General features: G+C 43.0%; 1 protein-coding gene and 1 pseudogene across 1 annotated transcript in view; both read left to right on the forward strand.

The window, feature by feature from the left end:
* Positions 1–11,585: 11,585 nt before the first annotated feature.
* Positions 11,586–22,694, forward strand: part of FHL1 (four and a half LIM domains 1) — a 60,792-nt gene continuing 49,683 nt past the window's right edge. Inside the window, exon 1 of the mRNA XM_065901410.1 lies at positions 11,586–11,700. The gene's annotated coding sequence lies outside the window, so the exon portion shown is untranslated. The remainder of the gene's footprint in view (positions 11,701–22,694) is intronic.
* On the forward strand, positions 19,379–22,352 carry LOC136142262 (chromobox protein homolog 1 pseudogene; annotated as a pseudogene).

The following is a 22,694-nucleotide window of genomic DNA, read 5'->3' on the forward strand; positions in this document are numbered from 1 at the left end:
AATTAAAAGGATTATAAGTGAGTACTATGAACAAATATATGCCAACAAATTAACCGAGATGAAAAAGAAAAATTCCTAGAAAGACACAAACTACTGAAATTGACTCAAAAAAATAGGAAACCTGAAGAGAGCTATAATAAATAAAGAGACTGAATTAGTAATTTTAAAATTTCACACAAAGAAAAGCTCAGGACCAGATGTCTTCACTAGTGAATTTTATCAAATATTCGAAAAAGAATTAATATCAATTCTTCACAAACTCTTCTAAAAAGTGGAAGAGGAGGAAACCCATCCTGACTCATTCTATGAGGTGAGTATTACCCTGTTACCAAAGCCAAATGAAGACGTCACAAGAAAGAAAACTATACACCAGTATCTCTGATGAATATAGATGCAAAAATCCTCAACAAAGTACTAGCAAAACAAAGTCAGCAACATGTAAATATATAAGAAGTATTATACACCTGACCAAGTGGGACTTATCGAAGGAATGCAAGGTTAATTTAACATCGGAAAGGCAATTTATGTAATTCAACATATCGGTAGAATCAATAGAATTGATATAGAATATCTCTATCAGCAGAATAAAGGACATGTGATCATCTCAATACACTCAGAAAAAGCATTCTCAAAATCCAACATCCCTTCATGATAAAAACACTCAACAAACTAGCAAGATAAAGGACCTTCCTTTACAAAAAACCCACCGCTAACATAATATTTAACGGTGAAAACCTGAAAGCTTTCGCTCTAAGAGCAGGTATAGGACAAGAATGTCCATTCTTATCACTTCTACTCTACATTGTACTGGAGGTTCTAGCCAGTGTAATCAGGCTAGAAAAAGAAATAAAAGACGTCCAGATTGGAAAGAAAGAAGTAAATCTATCACTACTTACAGATAACGTGATCTTGTATGTGAAAGTGTGTACAGAGCCCACAAACAAACCTATTAGAACTAATAAACGTGTTCAAGAAAGCTACGTAAATACGTAAAAATCAATTGTAATTTGATATGCTAACAATGAACAGTCCAATAGTGAACTTAAGAAAACAATTCTGTTTATAACAACATCAAAAGGATAAAATACTCAGGGATAAATTTAACCAAAAAAGTATAAAACCTATACTCTGAAAACTATAAAATACTTTTAAAGTAGGCCCAAGTAAATGGAAAGACATCCCATGTTGATGGATTAGAGGACTTAATTTGTGACGATGACAATACATCCCAAATTGATCTACAAATTCAATGCAATCTCTACCAAAATCCCACCTGGCTTTTTTGCAGAGATTGACAAACATCATTAGTCATCAGGGAAATGCAAATGAAAACCACAGTGAGATACCACTTCACACATACCAGCATGGCTATACTAAAAAAGACAAGCAATAACAAGTGTTGGTGAGAATGTGGAGAAATTGGAACCTTCATATATTACCGGCGAAATTGTAAAATGGTGCAGCCACTTTGGAAACCAGTTTGTCGGTTCCCTAAAAGTTTAAACATAGAGTTACCATTTGACCCGGTATTTCCACTCCTAGGTCTATATCCAAGAGAATTGAAAACATATGTCCACACAAAAACTTGTACGCAAATATTCATAGCAGTTTTATTCATAATAGCTAAAAAGTGGAAACAACTCAACTGTCCTTCAACTGATGTATGGATAAACAAAATGGAATGGACAAACTAAATATCCATGTAGTGGTCTGTTATTCAGCCCTTTAAAGGCTGAACCTTGAAAACACTGTGCTAAGTGAAAGAAGCCAGACACAAAAGGCCACATGTTGTGTAATTTCATTTATATGAAACATCCAGAATAAGCAAATGCATGGAGAAAGAAAGTAGATGAGTGGCTGCCAGGGGCTGGGAGCGGGACATGGGAAATTGCTAGCGGAGTGACTGCTCACGGGGTTTGTTTTTGGGTCATGAAGAGGTGCTGGCATTGGATAGTGGTGACGATTGCAACTCTGTGAATATGCTAAAAACCAATGAATTATACACTTTTAAAGGGTGAATTTTGATATGTCTCCGTAAGTGAATCAAGTGTGTGTAGAGCGGCATAAAAATAAATAAATAAATAAAGGGTGAATTTTATGGTAGGTGAATTATATCTCAATTAAAAAACCAACAGGTGTTAGTTAAGGCTATAATGGCAGTCATATTGTAGTATATAAATATATCAAGTCAAGATGTTCTACGAAAACAGCAAAACAAAACTTGGAACTAAAATCATAAACAACAAAAACGCAAGAGTTGCAGGTGGAGGTGGGAGAAGTTGTTTGGGAGAAGGATAGAGATACTCATTCCAGTAGGCTAAATGATCTAAATAGAATGTATAACTTCTAAAATGATGGTGGCAGGGAGAGAAGGAGAGGAATAAAGTCATGATGTTGAGTCAAACAGATAAACAAAAATAAGTTGCAGAATGATATATACTAACGGTACCAGTATTGTACATCAAACATAAAATCGCAAAACAAAACCAACTCATAAGAGTGGTTGACTCAGGAGAGAGAAGGGAATAGAACTGAAGGCAGTGGCCAGTATTAAATATTAATCTGTACTATTTAATTATCTTATTTCCCAAAAGAGACTTAAAATATAAAGTGTTAACAGCTGTTAATTCTGAGTGGCAGAAGCATGAGTGTTTAGTCTATTACTCTTTGTACATTTATTTAAATGTCTGAAAAATTTTTTAAATATATAGGGAAATGTCAAATTAGATTTTCAGCCCACTTTTATTGATTTCATGTGTAATCTTGAGCAAATCACATAACTTTTTTCTAACGTGATTTTTAGACTGTAAAAAAAAAAAAGATTTACCAATTGTACTTGTAAAAATGGGCATTTCGACGTGGAAAGGTGGGGAAGGAATCTAATATTTGCCGACTGTATGTCTGACATTAGGCTCTGCTCTACATGTGGTATGTAATTTAATTCCATCTTCATATTAAGCCTGTGATTTAGATAATACCAGTCCCAAATTGCAGATGTGGAAACTGGGATGAGGAAATTAAGGCAAACTAGGTTACGAATATCACTGGGGATATGTGAAGAATTGCCAGGAGTTCATGCGCATGTTGAGTTGTAAAGAAATCAACGTCTAGACCTTCAACTCCCTAACATGGATCTACAGAGAACAGTGAATCTCCCGCAGGTGGGTTCTGCATTCCCACTTCCTCTTTCCCTAACAAAGGGACCAGCCAAAATAAAGGGTGTTGATGTGGAAAAACGAATGACCCTAATTACTGCTTAACAGGAACTTTTGCAGCAAAGGTGGATTCTAATGCTTTGTTTTCAACAAAATTGCTGAAGGATCTAATGGAGTTGTCAGTTAATAAAGCATTAAAATTAATTTTTGATGATAGATCACGATGGGATCTTGGGTATGCACCTCAGAAGAAATACAAATAATTGTGTGACAATGCTGTGAGAAAAAAATTTCATTTCCTTCTTTTTCTGGGACTCAAGCTTCTTGGTGTTTACGTTCTTAAATAGTAAAAAAAAGAATCAAAATAAAATCGATACTGAACCCTATCTCATTCTAGCAATAAGTAATATTTATCCACAAATGCATGAACTAATTGAGAAACACCTTATCCATCTCTAAGATACATTTCCAAAACATTTTTACACTGTACATTTAAATTATTTTTCAAATTTTATAAAAGAGTTAATTTTTTTGATCAATTGTTTATTAAGGATAACTCTATTCAGATAACTTTTTAAAAACACATAGAGCCTTATGGTGATAGGAAATATTAAAATTTCAATTGAATTGCTCTGGCTGTTGGTGGGAATGTAAATTGGTGCAGCCACTATGGAAGACAGTATGTACGTTTTCAAAAAATTAAAAATAGAACTACCATATGATCCAGCAATTCCATTTCTGAGTATTTATCCAAACCAAAAACACTAACTTGAAAAGACAAATGTGGGACTTCCCTGGTGGCCCAGTGGGTAAGACTCCACGCTCCCAATACAGGGGGCCCGGGTTCGAACCATGGAAGACAGTATGTACGTTTTCAAAAAATTAAAAATAGAACTACCATATGATCCAGCAATTCCATTTCTGAGTATTTATCCAAACCAAAAACACTAACTTGAAAAGACAAATGTGGGACTTCCCTGGTGGCCCAGTGGGTAAGACTCCACGCTCCCAATACAGGGGGCCCGGGTTCGAACCATGGTTGGGGAACTAGATCCTACATGCATGCTGCAACTAAGAGTTTGCACGCTGCAATGAAGATCCCGTCTGCCACAACTAAGATCCAGCACAGCCAAAATAATAAATAAATAAATATTTTTTAAAAGAAAAGATAAATGCACCCCCAGGTTCACTGCAGCATTATTTACAATAGCCAAAATAGGGAAACAACCTAACTGTCCATCAATGGATGAATGGATAAAGAAAATATGGTTTATATATACAATGGAATATTATTCAGCCATAAGAAAGAATGGAATCTTGCCATTTGAAAAACATGGATGGACCCTGAGGGCCTTACACTAAGTGAAATAAGTCAGACAGAGAAAGACAAATACTGTATGATCTCTCTTATATATGGAATCTAAGAAAAAAAACACACAAAAAACAAGCTCATACATAGCACTGATTAGTGGTTGCCAGGGGCAGGGGGATCGAAAAGTAAAAATAAATTAAGTTTAATTCATGTTTTTATTTTTGTTGCAGAGAATTATATAGAGAGAGCGATCAGAAGCCAACTTATAAACATAAAATATGTTACATTAGGACAAAATTCTGTGGGAGAAGTGGAATGGAGATATGAGTTTAAGGAAATAAAAAGGAATGATGGTGGGTATGAAACGGCTATTGTATTCAGATTCAATTGGACAGACTCAAAAAGTGATGTAACCATTTATTTTAGAATGTCAGTATTTACTTTACACCCCCAATAACTTCCCTTGTAACTATTTAAACACGGGATGAAAAACGTTTAGATATCAACTTCCAATATGTGAGTGGGTAAATAGGTTTTCAAAATTATTTTAGGGAGCATGTGAGCAAAAAATGTTTTACTTTAAAAATGTTTTCTTTGTTTTTAACCTTTTTTTCTTTTTACTATAGTCACCAGAAGAAAGTTTGAAGACACCTGAGTTTATAATTTGCCCTGGATCTTACAGGCAACAGGTGGTCAAGCTCACTAGCTACAGAGCAGTGATTACAGCACTTACTTCAAAGAGCTGGAAACTTTATAGGTGAGATAAGCTGTCTTGAGTATATTAAATGCAATCAGAGCAAGAGACATTTATGAAAAATGCTATGAGAAAAGGGAGAGGTTATTTTCAGCTGGGGTATCAGAGAGGAGTCTGAGCAGGTTCTGGCATCAGAGAGATGGGTCTTTGTAAAATGGGTACAATTTGGATCAGGGGAGACGTGGGTGAGAGAAGGTATGAAGGATTAACTCATCCATCCATTCATCCAAGAACCATTAACTAGAAACATATCAACCAAATATAATAAATGAGCCTCAAAAATATCCTGATTGGAATAAATAAACTGTAAAAAACCTTTGGGAGACATCTGGGAAATTCTGAATCCTGACTGGGTATTTGATGATATAAAGGGATTTTAGTTAATTGCTTTGAGGTGTGATAATGATATTGCACTTATGTTAAAAAAAAAAAGAAAATCTCTCTCTTTTAGCAACATATACTGAAGTATTTCTGGATGGAATATGATGTGTTGCATTTGCTTTAAAATAGTACAGTGGGGCTTCCCTGGTGGCGCAGTGGTTAAGAATCCACCTGCCAATGCAGGGGACACGGATTCGAGCCCTGGTCCAGGAAGATCCCACATGCCACGGAGCAACTAAGCCCGTGCGCCACAACTACTGAGCCCACGAGCCACAACTACTGAGCCCACGTGCCACAACTACTGAAGCCCATGCACCTAGAGCTCGTGCTCCGCAACAAGAGAAGCCACCGCAATGAGAAGCCCGTGCACTGCAACGAAGAGCAGACCCCGCTCGCCGCAACTAGAGAAAAGCCCGCGCGCAACGAAGACCCAGCACAGCCAAAAATAATTAATTAATTAATTAAATTGTAAAAATTCCTTAAAAAAATAAAATAGAGTGTGTGTGCACGTTGGAGGAAATGGATAGGGAAATGTAAATGAAATAAATAAAATTGGTGTTGATAATTGTTGAAGATGGATGTTGGGTACATGTTAGTTCATTATACTATTTTCTCTGTTTTGTATATGTTTATATTTTATAATGAAATATTTTTAAAACAAATGTTAATTGAATGCCTACCATATTCCAAGTGACTAGAGGTATAAACAGGAAAGACACGTTGCCTGCCCTCAAGAAGCCTATGATCTGGTGGGGGAAAAATATCCCCAAAATCAACAGGTCTGTAAATGATCACCTGCTGTACTCACAGTATAAACCAATTGCCTTGGGAGCAACTAATTCTGACTGACTTGGTCAGGGTTTACTCTGAAGATAAGGTAAGGCTTGACTGTTTCACGAGTAGAATTTACAGGACTTGGAGACCTATTATACATAGAAGAAGTAGAAGGAAATGGAAGTTTACCTTGGGCACCAGGGCGGGGGTGGCACACCATTAACGAAGACAGGGAATACAGGAAGAGAAATGGGTCAGGGTAGGGGTAGGCATCAGGGGTATACCTTTGAAATGTAGAGATGTCCAGGAAGACGTTGAAACTGTGTTCTAGGCAGAAGTAACAAAGGTTTCCAAGGGGGATGTACAGGGTGCGTTTCAAGACCCTCCTAGACCTCAGGCAGATGGCCCATAGGGTCTGAGAGGGAAGAGGTGGGAGGTGAGCCTGGCCAAAGCGGTAATGTGCTCACTGGGAGTTAAGCTGGACTCCACCATTGCCACCATGTGTGATGATCATGAAATGGTGCGACTGTCGGTAGGCTTGAGGCCCCTTGTGGAAGAAGACACTTGAACTCTGTGGGTTACAGGGATAGAGAAGTCATGACGATGAAATATTCAGCATCACTTTGTAAAAAGAATCATTTACCAGAAAGAAGCAGCCACTTTGGATGACCACAGTAAAAGTGATTAACTCTCTTCTTTCATTGTTTTGGAAGTGTAGTATACCGATTTGGATTGTGGGCTCTGGAGCCATGCTGCTTGGTTTTAAATCCCGGCTCCAAAGTTTCTTAGCCTCTTTGAGCCTCAGTTTTCTCACCTGTACAGTGTGGATAATAGTGTCTAACGCAAAGAGTAAATAAAATGAGGAACAAATAAAATGACGCATATAAACTGTCAGGTATGTAATATAGTTTCAATGACTTAGAATCATTGGTCAGAATGCACTTTTTGAAGAGAAGGCAAAGGACTCGACTACTTCATATGCCGATAAATGCTTCATATTTCCTTCCCAGGGTGCTTTAAATTCTGTCGAAATCTAAGACCCTTCTCCTCAGGCCTATTTCATTACTCAAACAGAAATGCAAAAGATCAGATCTGAGATCATACCGTCTGATTTCAGTCTGTTTAATTTCTTTTTGCTTCTTGACGCTGAAAACATTACCAGAATGTAGCACACAAGTTCACAAGTTGGGCCGCCTCTTTCTTTTCATCTGTTTTGCTTATTTTGCAACACAGTCTCCCACATATTTTAAGTGGAACATTGTGTTTCCATGACCCACAAAAGTTGAGTTCAAATCCAAGGAGATGAAGTGTTCAGAGGCAGACAGGGCTGGCCTAGGGTGTAGACCAGGCGTGGGCAACGTGGAAGATCTGGGCCTTGCACCTAGTAGGAGCACATCAGGAATATCTAAAGAAGGGGGGAAGGGAGGAAAGAAGGTGGGGGGCGGAGAGGAGGGGGGAAGGAAAGTTGGAGAAAGGAAGTGGGGAGGAAGAAAAGGATCTTGTGAGGAATGAACCACAACTAACACTGATGAGTGCCAAAGGATGGCCAGAAGGTTCCCTGGGAGAGGGCCCTTCATAGAGCCCTCCATCTTGGATGTCTCTTGGCTGTTTGGGGGCTGGGCGCCGGGCTGCTACTCTATTCCGGGAGTTGCCTGCAGCGGAGCTAATTGTTCAGAACCTTCTTGGGATCAGGGTCGGGCAGATCAACTTCTTTTCCTAGCAAGCATGAAGCCACAGCCTCTCCTGCCAACCAGAAAGACCAAACATCAGTGCTTCTGAGGGCTCGTTATGAGAAAAGGGAAGGGCCACGCGCCTGGTGCCAGGGGAGAGAAGGGAACCTTGCAAGGGCTTAGGCTTTCTCATAAGGGAGGCCAGCGCCCAGTTTGTGCACCCCTGGGGAAAATAGGAGTCATCAGACTGGATTTGCTTGATCTATCCTTACGGCTGGCCGCCCTCCACCCAGCCCTCTGATCAGCCTCTTAACAGTGGAGAATTCCTTTAAGCAGATGGAGGGCCCGTCTTCTTCGTGGACCCCAGCTGTCATTTCCTCTGGGCTAGGCAGGCTTCTCTCATCAGCAATCCCTCCCTACTGATTATCCCGCCACATGCTGTCATCTCTCAAATGAAAAAAAGAGAAAGGAATCTTCTCTTGTCCCTAACTGTCCCTCCCGTTCCACTCCACTTCTGTTCCCCTTTACAGTGAAACATCTCAAAACAATTGTCTATACTATGCTGTCTCTACTTCAACTCCAATTTCCTCTCCGAACCTGTTCCATCAAATCCTTCCACTTCCCTACACAGGCACCACCCTAATCGAAACCACCATCCGCTTTGATAGGGACTATTGGGAAAGCATCTTAACTAGTTTTCCTGTTTCGATCCTCAGTCTCCTCTGAATCTTTCTCCACATGGTAGTCAAGGTAGTCTTTTAAACACATGAAAGGATGCTCAACATCACTGATCATTAGAAAAATGCAAATCAAAACTACAATGTGATATCATCTCACACCGGTCAGAATGGCCATAATCAAAAAATCTAGAAGCAATAAATGCTGGAGAGGGTGTGGAGAAAAGAAAACCCTCTTGCACTGTTGGTGGGAATGTGAATTGGCACAGCCACTATGGAGAACAGTATGGAGGTTCCTTAAAAAACTACAAATAGAACTACCATATGACCCAGCAATCCCACTACTGGGCATATACCCTGAGAAAACCATAATTCAAAAAGAGTCATGTACCACAATGTTCATTGCAGCTCTATTTACAATAGCCAGGACATGGAAGCAACCTAAGTGTCCATCGACAGATGAATGGATAAAGAAGATGTGGCACATATATACAATGGAATATTACTCAGCCATAAAAAGAAACGAAATTGAGTTATGTGTAGTGAGGTGGATGGACCTAGAGTCTGTCATACAGAGTGGAGTAAGTCAGAAAGAGAAAAACAAATACCGTATGCTAACACATATATGTGGAATGTAAAAAAAAAAAAAGGTCATGAAGAACCTAGGGGCAAGATGGGAATAAAGACGCAGACCTACTAGAGAATGGACTTGAGGATATGGGGAGGGGGAAGGGTAAGCTGTGACAAAGTGAGAGAGTGGCATGGACATATATACACTACCAAATGTAAAATATATAGCTAGTGGGAAGCAGTCGAATAGCACAGGGAGATCAGCTCGGTGCTTTGTGACCAGCTAGAAGGATGGGATAGGGAGGGTGGGAGGGAGGGAGATGCAAGAGGGAAGAGATATTGGGGATATATGTATATGTATAACTGATTCACCTTGTTATAAAGCAGAAACTAACACACCATTGTAAAGCAATTATACTCCAATCAAAATGTTAAAAATAAAAATACAAATAGGACCTAGAATACCACTTGACAATGAAAGAGAGCAAACTATGGATACAACTTGGATGACTCTCAAGGGAATTAAGCTGAGTGAAAAAACCAATCCCCAAAGGTTACAAACTGTATGGCTCATTTACATAACATTCTTGACAGGACAACATTGTAGAAATGGAGGACAGATGAATGATTGCCAATGGCAGGAGACTGGGGGAACTGGGGAGGGGGTTGAGGCTAAAGGAGCAACAGGATGGATTCTTGTAATGATGGAACTATTTTGTATCCTGACTGTGGTGGTGGATATATGAGTCTACACGTGATAAAGCTGGATAGAATTAAATACACACACGAGCACAAGTAAAACCAGGGAAATAATAAGATTTGTAGATTGTACTAATGTCAGTATTCTGGTTATGATCTTGTACTATAGTTTTGCATCGGGGGAAACTGGGTAAGGGGTACATAGGACTTCTCTGTATTATTTCTTACAAACGTATGTGAATCTACAATTATCCCAAAAGAAAAACTAAATAGGAAAGAAATATAAATCAGGTCATGTCGTGCCCCAGGGGTGAAGCCATTCATTCACTAGCTTCCCATTGCTTTTGGAATAAAACCGTCTGACTCTTGACTAGGATGCAGTCCATGATCTGGTCTGTGTCAGCCTGTCCAGGCTTATGCTACCCTCCCCAGCTCTCCTGGCGCCAATCACAACCACCACCTCTTAGTCCTAAAGCAGCAAGATTTGCCCCCTCCCGGCTTTCATATGTCTGCTCCCTCTTTTTGCAAGGCTTTTCCCTGGCTCTTCCTATGGTTGCTTCTTTCATAACTTTCAGGGCTCAGCTTAAATGCCACCTCCTCCTTTCCTAACCACACGATTTGCACCCTCTCCTTTTGCTGCACGGGCCTAATCCCAAATTTGATTATTTTCTCACTTCTTAATCGTCTGTCTCCCCACTAGATTGCAAGCTCCCAGGGCAGGGTGGCGGGTGTTCTGCTTGACTCTGCCATGTATCCTCAGCGCCTGGCACTGTGCCTGGCACACGGTGAGGGCTCAGTAAACCGAAGGTTGAGTGAATGAATGAGTAGCCACGTGCCGCTTTGCCGTCAGTGCTTTTTCGAATGATGCAAAGCCCTCTGTATGGTAGCTTTGGGCTCATGATGGGGCTCCTTTCGCTCCCCCCCGGCCGATTACTAAGGGAAAGGGTCGCCGGTGGGTCCTTCGGCGTCCCTCAGAACCACGGGGCTCCTGCAGTCTGGGCCGAATCCGGGTGCGCTCCGGACACGGGCCGCTTTGCAGGGGGTGTGCTGGCTAGCGTAGGCCACCGGTGAGGCCACCTTCGCTCGACTCTCTTTGTTGCTCCCACCTCCCCAGCGCCGGCGGCGGCTGCCTGCAGTGACTCGTGACTCCCCGCCGGCCTCGAGGGCTGCGGCGCGAGGGCGGGGGGACCCCGGGCGCCCCCAGCCCGTCCTCCCCTCGGCCTCCGGGGCGGGAGCCGGCCCTCCAGGAAAGCGCTCGCCCCTGTCTCCTCGCAGCCACCTTCCCCGCGCGGCCGCGCCTTGCAGTCAGCTGGCCGCCCCCCGAGACGGAGGCACGTGGCCGTACGGGGTGCGTGGCGCCCTTGCCCGGCCCCCGGCCGGGCCGGCTCCCGCGCGCGCGCGCGCGCCCCGCACCGCACCGCAGCCCCCGCAGGCCGAGCCCCGGCTGGCGCACGCCCCGCCCCGCCCCGGGCCAGCCGCGCCCGCCCCCGCCCCCGCGCGCGCGCGCGCGCCCTCCCTCCCTGCCTCCCCCACGTGCCCCTCCCCTCGCGCCCCTCCCGCGCCCTAGATCCACCGCCCGGCCGAGGGGGCTCAGTCCGCAGCCGCCGACGCCGCCGCCGCGCCTTGGCCTCGGTGCAGGCAGCGGCCGCCGCCGAGACAGCCGCGCGGGCGAGCGTCCCCAGGCAGTAAGCCCGCTTTCTCTCCGCGTGTGCGTGCATGCGTGTGTGCCTCCCGCCCAGCGGGCCCGCGTCCCGGGGGAGCGGCTGCCCTCCTGCCCCGCCGCCGCCGGTCGCGGGCTGGCCGCCGGTCGCGGGCTGGCCCCCGGGGCGGGTATCCGGGGCCTCGGGCCTCGGCCGGCCGGCCGGCCGGGGACAGGGGCTGCGGGATGGTCGGCCGCGGGGTCCCCTCCTCTGCCCTCCCGCCGGTGCGTGCCTCAGCCTCCCTCGGGCTCTCGCCGCAGGGGTGACGGGCGGAGGGGACCGGGAGCGCCTGGAGGTGGGGGAAGCGGGAGGGAGGAGGGGGCTCTCCCTGGTTTCCTCTGCGGAATGGTGGGGAGTGGAGAGAGAGGGAAGGGGTTCCCTGGGCTTTCTGCCCGAGGATGGCGGGCAGTGGGGGGGGTGGGGCGAGGTGGGGGGCACCTCTTGGTTTTCTCAACGAGGATAGCCGGCTGGGAGAGAGATAGCCGGTGGGGAGAGCGGGTGAAGATGAAGTGGAGGGCTCCCCTCGGTTTCCTCCTCGAGGACGGGGAGGGAGTGAAGGGGAACCGGCCTCGGTTCGCACGACGAGGCGGGCGGGGGTGGGCGTGGGAGGGAGTGGAGGTGAGGGGCTTCCAAGGATTGCTCGTCGGGGATGCTGTGGTGGGGAGGAGCGGGGAGCCGCGCTTGTTCTTCTCTAAGAGGATGGCGGGGGGGGGTTGGCGAATGGGGGGGGAAGGGGGGTTCAGCTCCAGCGCGAAACCTAGGGAAGCAGGAGGAAGGTTTTGTAACATGGGTTGAGCCTTAGAAGGTGAATTTTCAAAACTGCAGGGTGTGACCTTTCCGTCTCAAAAAGCGTGAAATCCCTACAAGGTGCCGTCTGTTCTAGGCTCTGGGAGAGAGGTTTCTGCTTTCGAAGTTTCTCTTTCTCTTCCATTCCTCGCGGCCTCTTCTCAGGCATCCAGGACTAGGTGGAGGTTTGGAAATCAGCAAGGAAAGATTGTGTGTGGTTCGTGTTCGGTGCTATATTATCTTCTGCGTTTGAGACTGTGCGGGATTCTCAGGTTTGTTTTGATTGCCCTTTACAATAAAAACCCTGTACCAGCGAGACCCCTTGGGAAAAGAAGAGAACAAGGTTTATTAAGGGGACTCCAGGTTTGGTTTTTTAATTTCCTGAAGTGCAAGAGATACGTCGCTGTAGCATTTTGCTTGGCTTTCAGAAGACATAGTAATAGAATAAACGTATGTCTTTGCTGGAAGTCCCCTATATTCATTTAAATTACTCCATCGGGATTATCTGAGGCCCCTTTGATTTGAATTTGGAATAGGTCCAGATTTCCTAATTGGAGCCATCATTTTGTAATTGCCTGTAATTCTTTCCTGGGTTATCAAATCTATGGCAAGCTTATAGAGCACCAGGAATAATTTTTTTTCGTTATCTTGATTAAGACAGTTTTAATGTAAATTTTATGTTGTTCTTTGGAAATGTGAACATTTGCAGAATAGCATACATTTAAATTATGAGCCCCTTGGAATTTTGCAAAGCCTTTCCCTCCCCAGCTCGTCTCCAGGAACAGAACCCTCCCCATTCTTTACACTGAGGAAGCAAGGGCTTCTGGGATGGTAGCTTTGCCTTTGGAAACTCATGCTCATATTTGCTTAGGAAGAATACATATTGAAAAGGTTTAGGCCTTTAATGTGGTGATGCTCTACGTGCTTTCCCATTTTGGTTACACAAGGTTCCAATCTAGTCTTTACCTTCAGTCTTTAAAAATGCGTATTTAACATTTTTCAGAGCAAATATAATCTTTATGCAACAGGAAATTGGTCAGATACGCCATGATTTGTGTGAACCACCTACCAATAAGTATATAGTCTAAGACTACCATATGGATTCTGTAACCATATATGGTTTTTGAAATTCTAGGCTGCCATTCCCATATTGAATTTTTGGAGGAGGAAAGCGCTCTTTTGTTTTTTGGGTTTTTGTAACCAAGTCTAGATTTTTGAGTGAAACTTTTAAAAAATGGTGTAAGATTTAAATTGGGAAAATTCCTCTTATATGATACCAGGAAATTGAAGCTAATTTAATATGGATCAAACTAATGGACCACTTAAACATGATAATTTACTTGTGTACTGGAAATGATAAACTGGAAATGTTTTAAGTGGAAATAGAGGTTTTGGTCTCAAAGGTGGACGAGAATGCATTTATTGTTTTTTATAAATTTATTTATTTTATTTATTTATTTATGGCTGTGTTGGGTCTTCATTGCTGCACACGGGCTTTCTCTAGTTGCGGCGAGCAGGGGCTACTCTTCGTTGCGGTGCGCGGGCTTCTAATTCCGGTGGCTTCTCTTGTTGCAGAGCACGGGCTCTAAGCGCGTGAGCTTCAGTAGTTGTGGCGCACGGGCTTAGTTGCTCCGCGGCATGTGGGATCTTCCCGGACCAGGGCTCGAACCTGTGTCCCCTGCATTGGCAAGCGGATTCTTAACCACTGTGCCACCAGGGAAGCCCCGAGAATGCATTTAAACACTATTATTTGCACCGTTTCTAATGTTAATGTGATACCCATTCTATATACTGGGCAATGATCTTAAAATAATACTTTAAGAATACAATTTAAATCTGACTGTTTTTTTCTCTTATGAATAGAATGCTGGGAGTGGTGAAATCTTTTGCAGAGAGAAGCATGTGATGGTGGTGGGCCTTAAGTTTCTCTAGACAAGAGGAGTAAATGGAGTGTCTTTTACGCAGCTTTTTAAGAACCTGTTGTTTGCCCTGCAGGACTGGAGGAAGGAAAAAAAAAGATAAGGAACCTTGAAAAATTAACAAAAATATGATCAGATATCTTTCTAAATATTCTTTAAATTTTTGCTCATATCCATTTGAAAAGTAATTTGTAAGTCAAGGCTTTGCGTAAGACATTGACTCTTACCTCTAAAGTTTTGACGTTAAAAAAAACCAAAAAACTGTTCACTGAAGGATGGCAGCTAACCTCCTGAGGCTGATCCATCCCTGTTTTCCTGCTTCCACCTCCCGGCTGCCTCCTTGCCCTCTTGTGCCAGCAACTTTGGCTTTTATAATCTTGTGGGAGTTGAACAAATGCTCGTGCTTGCTTGAACTTTGGGCCTTATCTGTTTGGCTGCTTTCCCCAACTTTTGCCTACAAAATTTTTTTGGTTAATTGAATTTTCCAGTTGTTTGGGTTTGGAGTAAAAGGGAGCAGACTGTAATTATTTTCTCTTAAAAGATCTTTTCTTTCAGCTCCTGTTGAACGAGAGCAAAGAAAGTTTCTTTTTTTTTTTTTTTTTTGTCAACAGAGTACTTAATTAAGCAGAATATATGACCATTTATTTATTCAACCAACATTTACCGAGTTACCACCTCTGTTGGAGGCTCTGTGCTAGGTGCTGGGATGCACAGTGGATAAGAAATGGCTCCTGCTTTCTGGTGCAGTTATTAAAATGAAAAATAGACAGTGAATTCGGTGTGAATAATCAAGAGTTGTCCAGAGTCTTTTGGACTTTAGCATAGCACTTTATGTACAGTAAACATGCTTCAGCCATGCAAACAGGGGAGCCGTTTCTTTCCAGGGTATTAGTCACTGCATAAATTCCATCTCACCTTCCCAATGAAGACATACTTAGTCAGTTTGGGTAATAACATGGTTTATAAGTCATCTTAAGGTCAATGACCTTTTAACATTTTATGTAAAGTAATTAGGACATAGCAGATTCCTTGATATTAAAAGTTCAGCATTTTGTATGACTGTATAGAGTAGTGAAAAGACAACCAGGCCAGCATCCCTTCCTGTGACTTAAAGCAGCTTCTGACAGCAAATTGGGCCAAAGAATTTATTTTTCTATGGTCACCTTTGAATTACAGGTACTAATGAATGATGGAGCCCAGAGGAGTAGATAAGACTAAATGGGAGGGCGAGTAAACCTTTGTCCTCCTGCAGGGCTGCCTACCGAGGTGGCTGAGAATTCCCATCTGCAGAAAGTGCTAGACGAGTGGTTTTTAACTGGGGCAGTTTTGTCCCCTAGGAGACATTGAACAATGTCTGGAGACAGTTTTGGCAGTCACAGCTTGGGGTGTGTCTAGTGGGTAGAGGTCAGGCAAGGGGCTTAAACATTCTAGGATGCAAGGGGAAGTCCCCCGCAATGGAGAATCATCTGACCCAAATTGTCAATAGTGCTAAGGTTGATGTAATTTCCTCCATGAAATGCAGTGGAACTTAACTTGAGGAGAGTAGAGAACACTAACAGTGTCTTGATGTGACTGAGTTGTTGGCCAAGCTCACTTTACTAGTCTTTAAAGTGACTAGTACCTGAACATCGGCCCAAATCATGAAGACCAATAGAAGCTACCATTTATGGTACTTAGCTCTGTGCCAGGCACTTGTATACATTGTCTAGTCTCTTCATGTTTTAAATTAAGAACCAGGCTCAGAGAGGTAAAGTAATTTGCCCTCGGTTGCACAGCTGGGCGTGGTTAGAAGACATCAGAATTAAGATTGTCTTACCCCTCAGAAGTTCATGGTTTTGAGCACAACGTCGTACTGTCTCCCTTGTGGTGTGCTCTATTCAAAGTCTTAACAAAATTAAAATTACTACATGTGCTATATACCATTGAGTTTGCTGGAGAGTAATTAAAACCATGAACGTTAAACTTGATCATACTTGGAGTAAGTGGCCAGGAGTAGGGGGCGAAAGGGAACAGGTTACTCGAAGGCCTACTCTAGTTCTAGAAAATACGTGGGTTGAATTTACACCCATTTTGTAATTTGATCCTCAGAGGAACTCCGCAGAGTGGTTGTGATGCACATTTCATAGGTGAGGTTAGTTAAGTAACTTGCCTAAGATTGCACAACTAATAAGCGGCAGAGTTGGGATTTGAACTTCAGTCCTGTGACTAAGCCACTGTCCCTTGCTGCTTGGTCTGGAGCTTGGTGTTGCTGAAGGGGAGTGAGGCGAGGACCCTGCTGCAGAGAGGTGAGTGACTGGTCCTGGGTAAAAAGTCGTTTTGGAGGTAATGTGTTGTAGACACAGATCACATCCAGGTGGAGAATGGAGAGGTGAACTATTGATGCTATACCTTCCTCAACTGAGGAGAATTTAGCTGAACATGAAGTTTGTTCTAGAGATCTACCCTCACTGAGCCTGCAGTTGTCATTTTGGGGAACTTTATTGTCTATCTTCCTTGAAAATTGTACTTTTTATGGTGGTGAAGCTGGAAATTACCTAATTGTGTTTATATCTTTTCCGCAGCTTACTTTCAACCTTTTTTGGACTGTCGTATAGAACTTAACAATGAAAGCATTTAGTTTTGTAGTCTTTGTACACAATTTAAACATTTATTTTTGCTGTGGACGTTGTTTTTATAACAAGCGTCATCAAATTCAATATTTGTGTTTTCCATATGGGGGGTGTGTTTTGTTTTGACAGCTAAATATTTATTTTAACTTTTGATGTGTTGTGTTTTAGAGCATAGCAAGAGGAAAAAAAAAAAACAAAACCCAGCCCAATAGCAACCATATTTTGTCTGGAAAGCTTTTTTTTTTTTTTTGTGGGTAGAAGAAGTACCTCATGTTTCATTTCATTTACTTTAAACTGGAAAGGAATTTTAACCATGCTTCTCAAGGGCCAGGATGCTGGGGAAAAAAAGTTATTTAGATAAAACGTATGTTTTGATTTCCACGTACGACTGTGAGCCATAGATTCTGATTATAATAATAATGTCCTGATTCTGACTACAGCAGCCAGCCACTTGGGTAATCAACCACTGTGTGCAGACACGCATTGTGATACTGTCTGACTTCATATCACCGCCCCCCCGTGATTTTAGAGTAGACTTGAGAGATCTGGTAAAACTTGCAAGAATGCACTAATCCTTTTGAAAATCTATTTTTTAAATGATAAGAGTGGTACTTTTTCATTGTAGGGAAATTTAGAAAATACAGACAAGCCTAAAGAAAATAAAAATCAGTTATAATCCACCACCCAGAAGTTAGTGACAATGTTTTGTATTTCTTTGTTAAATGCAGTGATTTTTTTTCATGGTGGACTCAAGTCCATTGCAGAATCTCCAACTTATAAGTGTAGTCTAAGGTTTTTTAAAAATTTTACCAAAAGATCCTCTGAATTACTGTTGCATCTCTAGACAGAAGTCATGGTCATGAAGAGTGAAATGGGAACGCCACCCGAGAGTTAGAGAATGATCATTGGCCTCCTCATGTAAGCTCCTTAAAATTCTTTCTCCTCCAAGTTGAGTAGTAGAATTTCAGCGCTAGAAAGGGCTGTCAAGACCCCGCCACCCCCCACCCCCGCTTTGTTTTAGAGGTGAGAAAACTGAGGCTCAAAGGGACCGAACACCTGATCCAAGGTCATGTGATGTGTTAATGTCAGAGTTCCAATTTGAAGTTTTAGGTCCTCCATACGTAGGTAAGTTTTATTTTCCTAATTAAAAACTCTTCACAGCCAGAACTTTTTGTTGGCTTGTCCCTCAAAAGAACAAGGTATTATGGTGAAAGTATATTAACTGTATACTGAAGGATACCAAAAAGGCCAATTTTTTCCTAATTTCAGAAAAGGATCAAAACAGTTGTTTGCAGAAATTTATCATATTATTGCTTTGCTGAAATTGATTATTAGCGGTGGGGAGCCTCTTTTGTGCATCTAGCCATTAATTTCCTCTGGCCTAGGGAGCAAGTACAAGTACCAAGGCCTATGGAACATGCATAGAGTCACAGAAATGCAGCAACGACTTCGTAAGAGTCTTCACACGTACTAGCCTGAAAGACCCCAATTGGAGCCATCGCTACATGAAAGTTTTCTTTTCCTTTATAAAACGAAGTGTCTGTTAAAATTGTGGTAAAGTTCAAATTGTGGGAAAGAAATTGTAAAGAGTGCATTCGCTTCCAAACTCAGGTAGGAAGTTAAGTTGTGGCAAATGCTGGCACAAGCGCATGCGCGCGCACCCTCACACGCGGTCGTTGTTTTAAATCTGGCGCTATTAAAAAAGAAAATAAGTTCTTCAGCTTCCCGCCCTTTCTTTCTTCGCCCTCTTTGTGCTTTCTGTAGCTGTGTGGGCCCCTCTCTCTTCGTGTCTCCTTTGCCTGGGTGTCTATTTTACTCTCAGGGTGACCTTTTTTCGGTCCGATGGACTCTGCCCACTTTAATTTTTCTGGGCTCCAGAGTCGTCATCAAGTTTACCTGCCGCTGCGTCTTCCCCTTCCCGCATTTGCCAGTATTACAGTTACCCCCAACCTGGGCCAGGTCCGTTTTCCAGCCTAGGATGGTCAGGGAAGCTGCTCTCCAGAACAGGTGTCGGGTGAGATCTGGTGTCCCTTGATACAGAAATGTCACTGTTAGAATAGAATTAAACAAAATACATCTGGAGATTACATAGGCTGTGTACACATGTAAACCTGTGAACACAAAATCATCCCTTTTCTGTGGCCAGGGCCCCAGCAAACGCTAAAGCTACGTGAAATAATGAATGTGGATACTCACTGCCAAGGGCTTACTATTGGAACAAGTGAGAAAATTGTACCCTTGCCTATAGGGCTGTGCTGTGAAGCAGTTTCCCCTCCTGTTCCTCATTATTGCCTGCTAATGAATATGTGCATTGTCAGCGAGCCGCCAGCTCTTCCCAGCTTCCTGCGGTACACTGCACTGCTCTTCTGAAAATGGGTGTAAAATACACAGATAGAAGATACACGTGTACCGGCTTTGTAAGTGCGGTGAAACCTAGGAAAAGAAAAGAGCAGTCAAAGTAAGTCTTGGTTGCCAGCACTCTACATTTTGTGGGATTTATATTTTATTCACGCACCTAAAAACTCTGGTTCTAGGGGCAGGACAGGAAGAAAGATGCAGCCGTAGAGAATGGACTTGAGGATACGGGGAGGGGGAAGGGTAAGCTGGGACGAAGTGAGAGAGTGGCATGGACATATGGACACTACCAAATGTAAAATAGATAGCTAGTGGGAAGCAGCCGCATAGCACAGGGAGATCAGCTCGGTGCTTTGTGACCACCTGGAGGGGTGGGATAGGGAGGGTGGGAGGGAGGGAGACGCCAGAGGGAAGAGATATGGGAACGTATGTATATGTATAACTGATTCACTTTGTTATACAGCAGAAACTAACACACCATTGTAAAGCAATTATCCTCCAATAAAGATATATTTTTTTAAAAAAGCGAGTCATGTACCAGAATGTTCACTGCAGCTCTATTTACAATAGCCAGGAGATGGAAACAACCTAAATGTCCATCATCGGATAAATGGATAAAGAAGATGTGGCACATATATACAATGGAATATTACTCAGCCGTAAAAAGAAACAAAATTGAGCTATTTGTAATGAGGTGGATGGACCTAGAGTCCGTCATACAGAGTGAAGTAAGTCAGAAAGAGAAAGACAAATACCGTATGCTAACACATATATATGGAATTTAAGGGAAAAAATGTCATGAAGAACCTAGGGGTAAGACAGGAATAAAGACACAGACCTACTAGAGAATGGACTTGAGGATATGGGGAGGGGGAAGGATAAGTTGTGACAAAGTGAGAGAGTGGCATGGACCTATATACACTACCAAATGTAAAATAGACAGCTAGTGGGAAGCAGCTGCATAGCACAGGGAGATCAGCTTGGTGCTTTGTGACCACCTAGAGGGGCGTGGGGTAGGGAGGGTGGGAGGGAGGGAGACACAAGAGGGATGGGATATGGGGATGTATGTATGCATATAGGTGATTCACTTTGTTATACAGCAGAAACTAACACAACATTATAAAGCAATTATGCTCCAATAAAGATGTTAAAAAAATTAAATTAACAAACAAACCAAAAATAAAACAAACCAAAAAAACTCTGGTTCTTACATATATTCAAAGCATAAAATGTTCCATAGACCTTCTAATCACAAGAATTTGCAATATCCACCGAGTTCTAAACGTGCTTTTCAGTACTAAGGACGTGATAGGTGGGAGTGTAGAGATGTTACCGTCAAGGTTGTTTTGACGAGGATGGTACAAAAGTAAATTTCTCTACTCGATTAACAAGTTTTGTTATTCACTTTCACTTTTAGAGTGCGGATAAGGCTGCTTGGCTCCTGTCAGATTAAAAATGTGTGATTTATTAGGAAGAGGTTAAGGGCTGGTTTTTCAGTGAATCTCTGCCGGGTCTAGTATTAGACTTTATTCTTGTTTGGGAAGCTGATGGCCAGCGTCTGTCTATAGACATAATCAATCATCTGTGCTTTCGTGTGACCAGTTGAACTGAAGTAACAGGTGCCCCCCCAGGTTTCTTAGAGACTAAAGCATACACACACACACACACACACACACACACACACATAAATTCCAAAAATTTTTGTATCACTAAGCCATAGTAGTGGATTTAGACATTTGAATTAACAAAAATTAATGTTTTTCAATAGTTTGTAAGAAACACCCTGTAAATAATGGTAGTTTCACATACTTAAAACGATTTTTATAAAAAGTCCTCAGGCAGATGGCTTCTAGAAGCTAAGGAGACACTTTAAGTTCCTTGTCAAAGGTTCTGTGTCTCCAGATGCCAGGGTCAGTTCAAATTTTCAAATTCTAGGCCCTTCCCTTCTAGGCCATAAGATGCAGAATTTTCCAGTGTAGTAAGCACACCTAACCACACTAAGGAAAGAAACCCAAGCAGCCCAGCTAATAGGAGGTGAAAAGGTATACTCGCATCTGCAGATAAAGCAGTCGGCCTTTGTTAGAGACACTTTTAAAATATCAAACCCCCCCCAATTTATTAAAGAATAACTAACAGATATAATTGTATATAGTTAAAGTGTACCACATGGTACAATAAATAAATCTACTTTAAATAAGTTACAATAGATAGATGAGTTTGGGATGAACAGATACACACTACCGTATACAAAACAGAGGTTTGGCTGAGGGGAGGGATGCTTCAGGGAGAGGCTCAGCCACGGTCAGCAGGCTTGTTGCTTTTCTGGTCGCCACTCCCCCGGCCAGCCCAACAAGATGCGCCAGTAGCCCAGTAGCGTGGCACCGATTCCTCTCGCTCTGAGCAGCCTCACCCTTTATACCGGAAAGCTGGAGGGCACTATGGGGAAAACAAAACAAGAAGAAAGTGGAGGAGGTGCTAGAAGAAGAGGAAGAAGAACAAGTGGTGGAAGAAGTTCTCGACCGTCAAGTGGTAAAGGGCCAAGTGGAGCACCTCCTAAAGTGGAAGGGGTCCTCAGATGAGGACAGCACATGGGAACCAGTAGAAAACCTGGATCGCCCCGGCCTCATTGCTGAGTTCCTGCAGTCACAGAAAACAGCACACAAGACGGATGAATCAGAGGGAGGCAAGTGCAAAGCTGATTCTGATGTGCAAGATAAGGGGGAGGAGAGCAAACCAAAGAAGAAAGAAGAGTCAGAAAAGCCACAAGGCTTTGCCCGGGATTTGGAACCGGAGCAGATTATTGGAACTACAGACTCCAGTGGAGAACTCATGTTCCTGATGCAGTGGGAGAACTCTGATGAGGCTGACCTGGTTCCTGCCAAGGAAGCCAATGTCAAGTGCCCACAGGTTGTCATATCCTTCTACGAGGAAAGGCTGACGTGGCATTCCTACCCCTCGGAGGAGGATGACAAAAAAGATGACAAGAATTAACTCTCCTGACTACCAGCCCGTCACATCTGACTGTGGGTTTCAGGTGGGGAAAGAAGGAGTTCTACTTGTCTTGACACCGTAGAGGTGGCTTGAGAAGATGTCCTTTGAAGAGCCAGTATAGTTTCTGTGCCCTACAGCAGCCCAAGCGCTTTAAAGCCGCTCCATGCTGTATAGTTTGCACACCCATCCCAGTGGAGAGGAAGGTGGGTCAGTGTTTCAAGGCAACCCATTCTGAACTTTGCTGAGAAAAGCAAAGGGCCTTCTATGAAGGACAAAACTTGCAGAATGCGATGTGGGAGAGCTATAAAGATGCTGTGGATCTTCAAAGAGCATCTCCACAAC

The sequence above is a fragment of the Phocoena phocoena genome, chromosome X, assembly GCF_963924675.1.
Source record: "Phocoena phocoena chromosome X, mPhoPho1.1, whole genome shotgun sequence".
Lineage (NCBI taxonomy): Eukaryota > Metazoa > Chordata > Mammalia > Artiodactyla > Phocoenidae > Phocoena > Phocoena phocoena.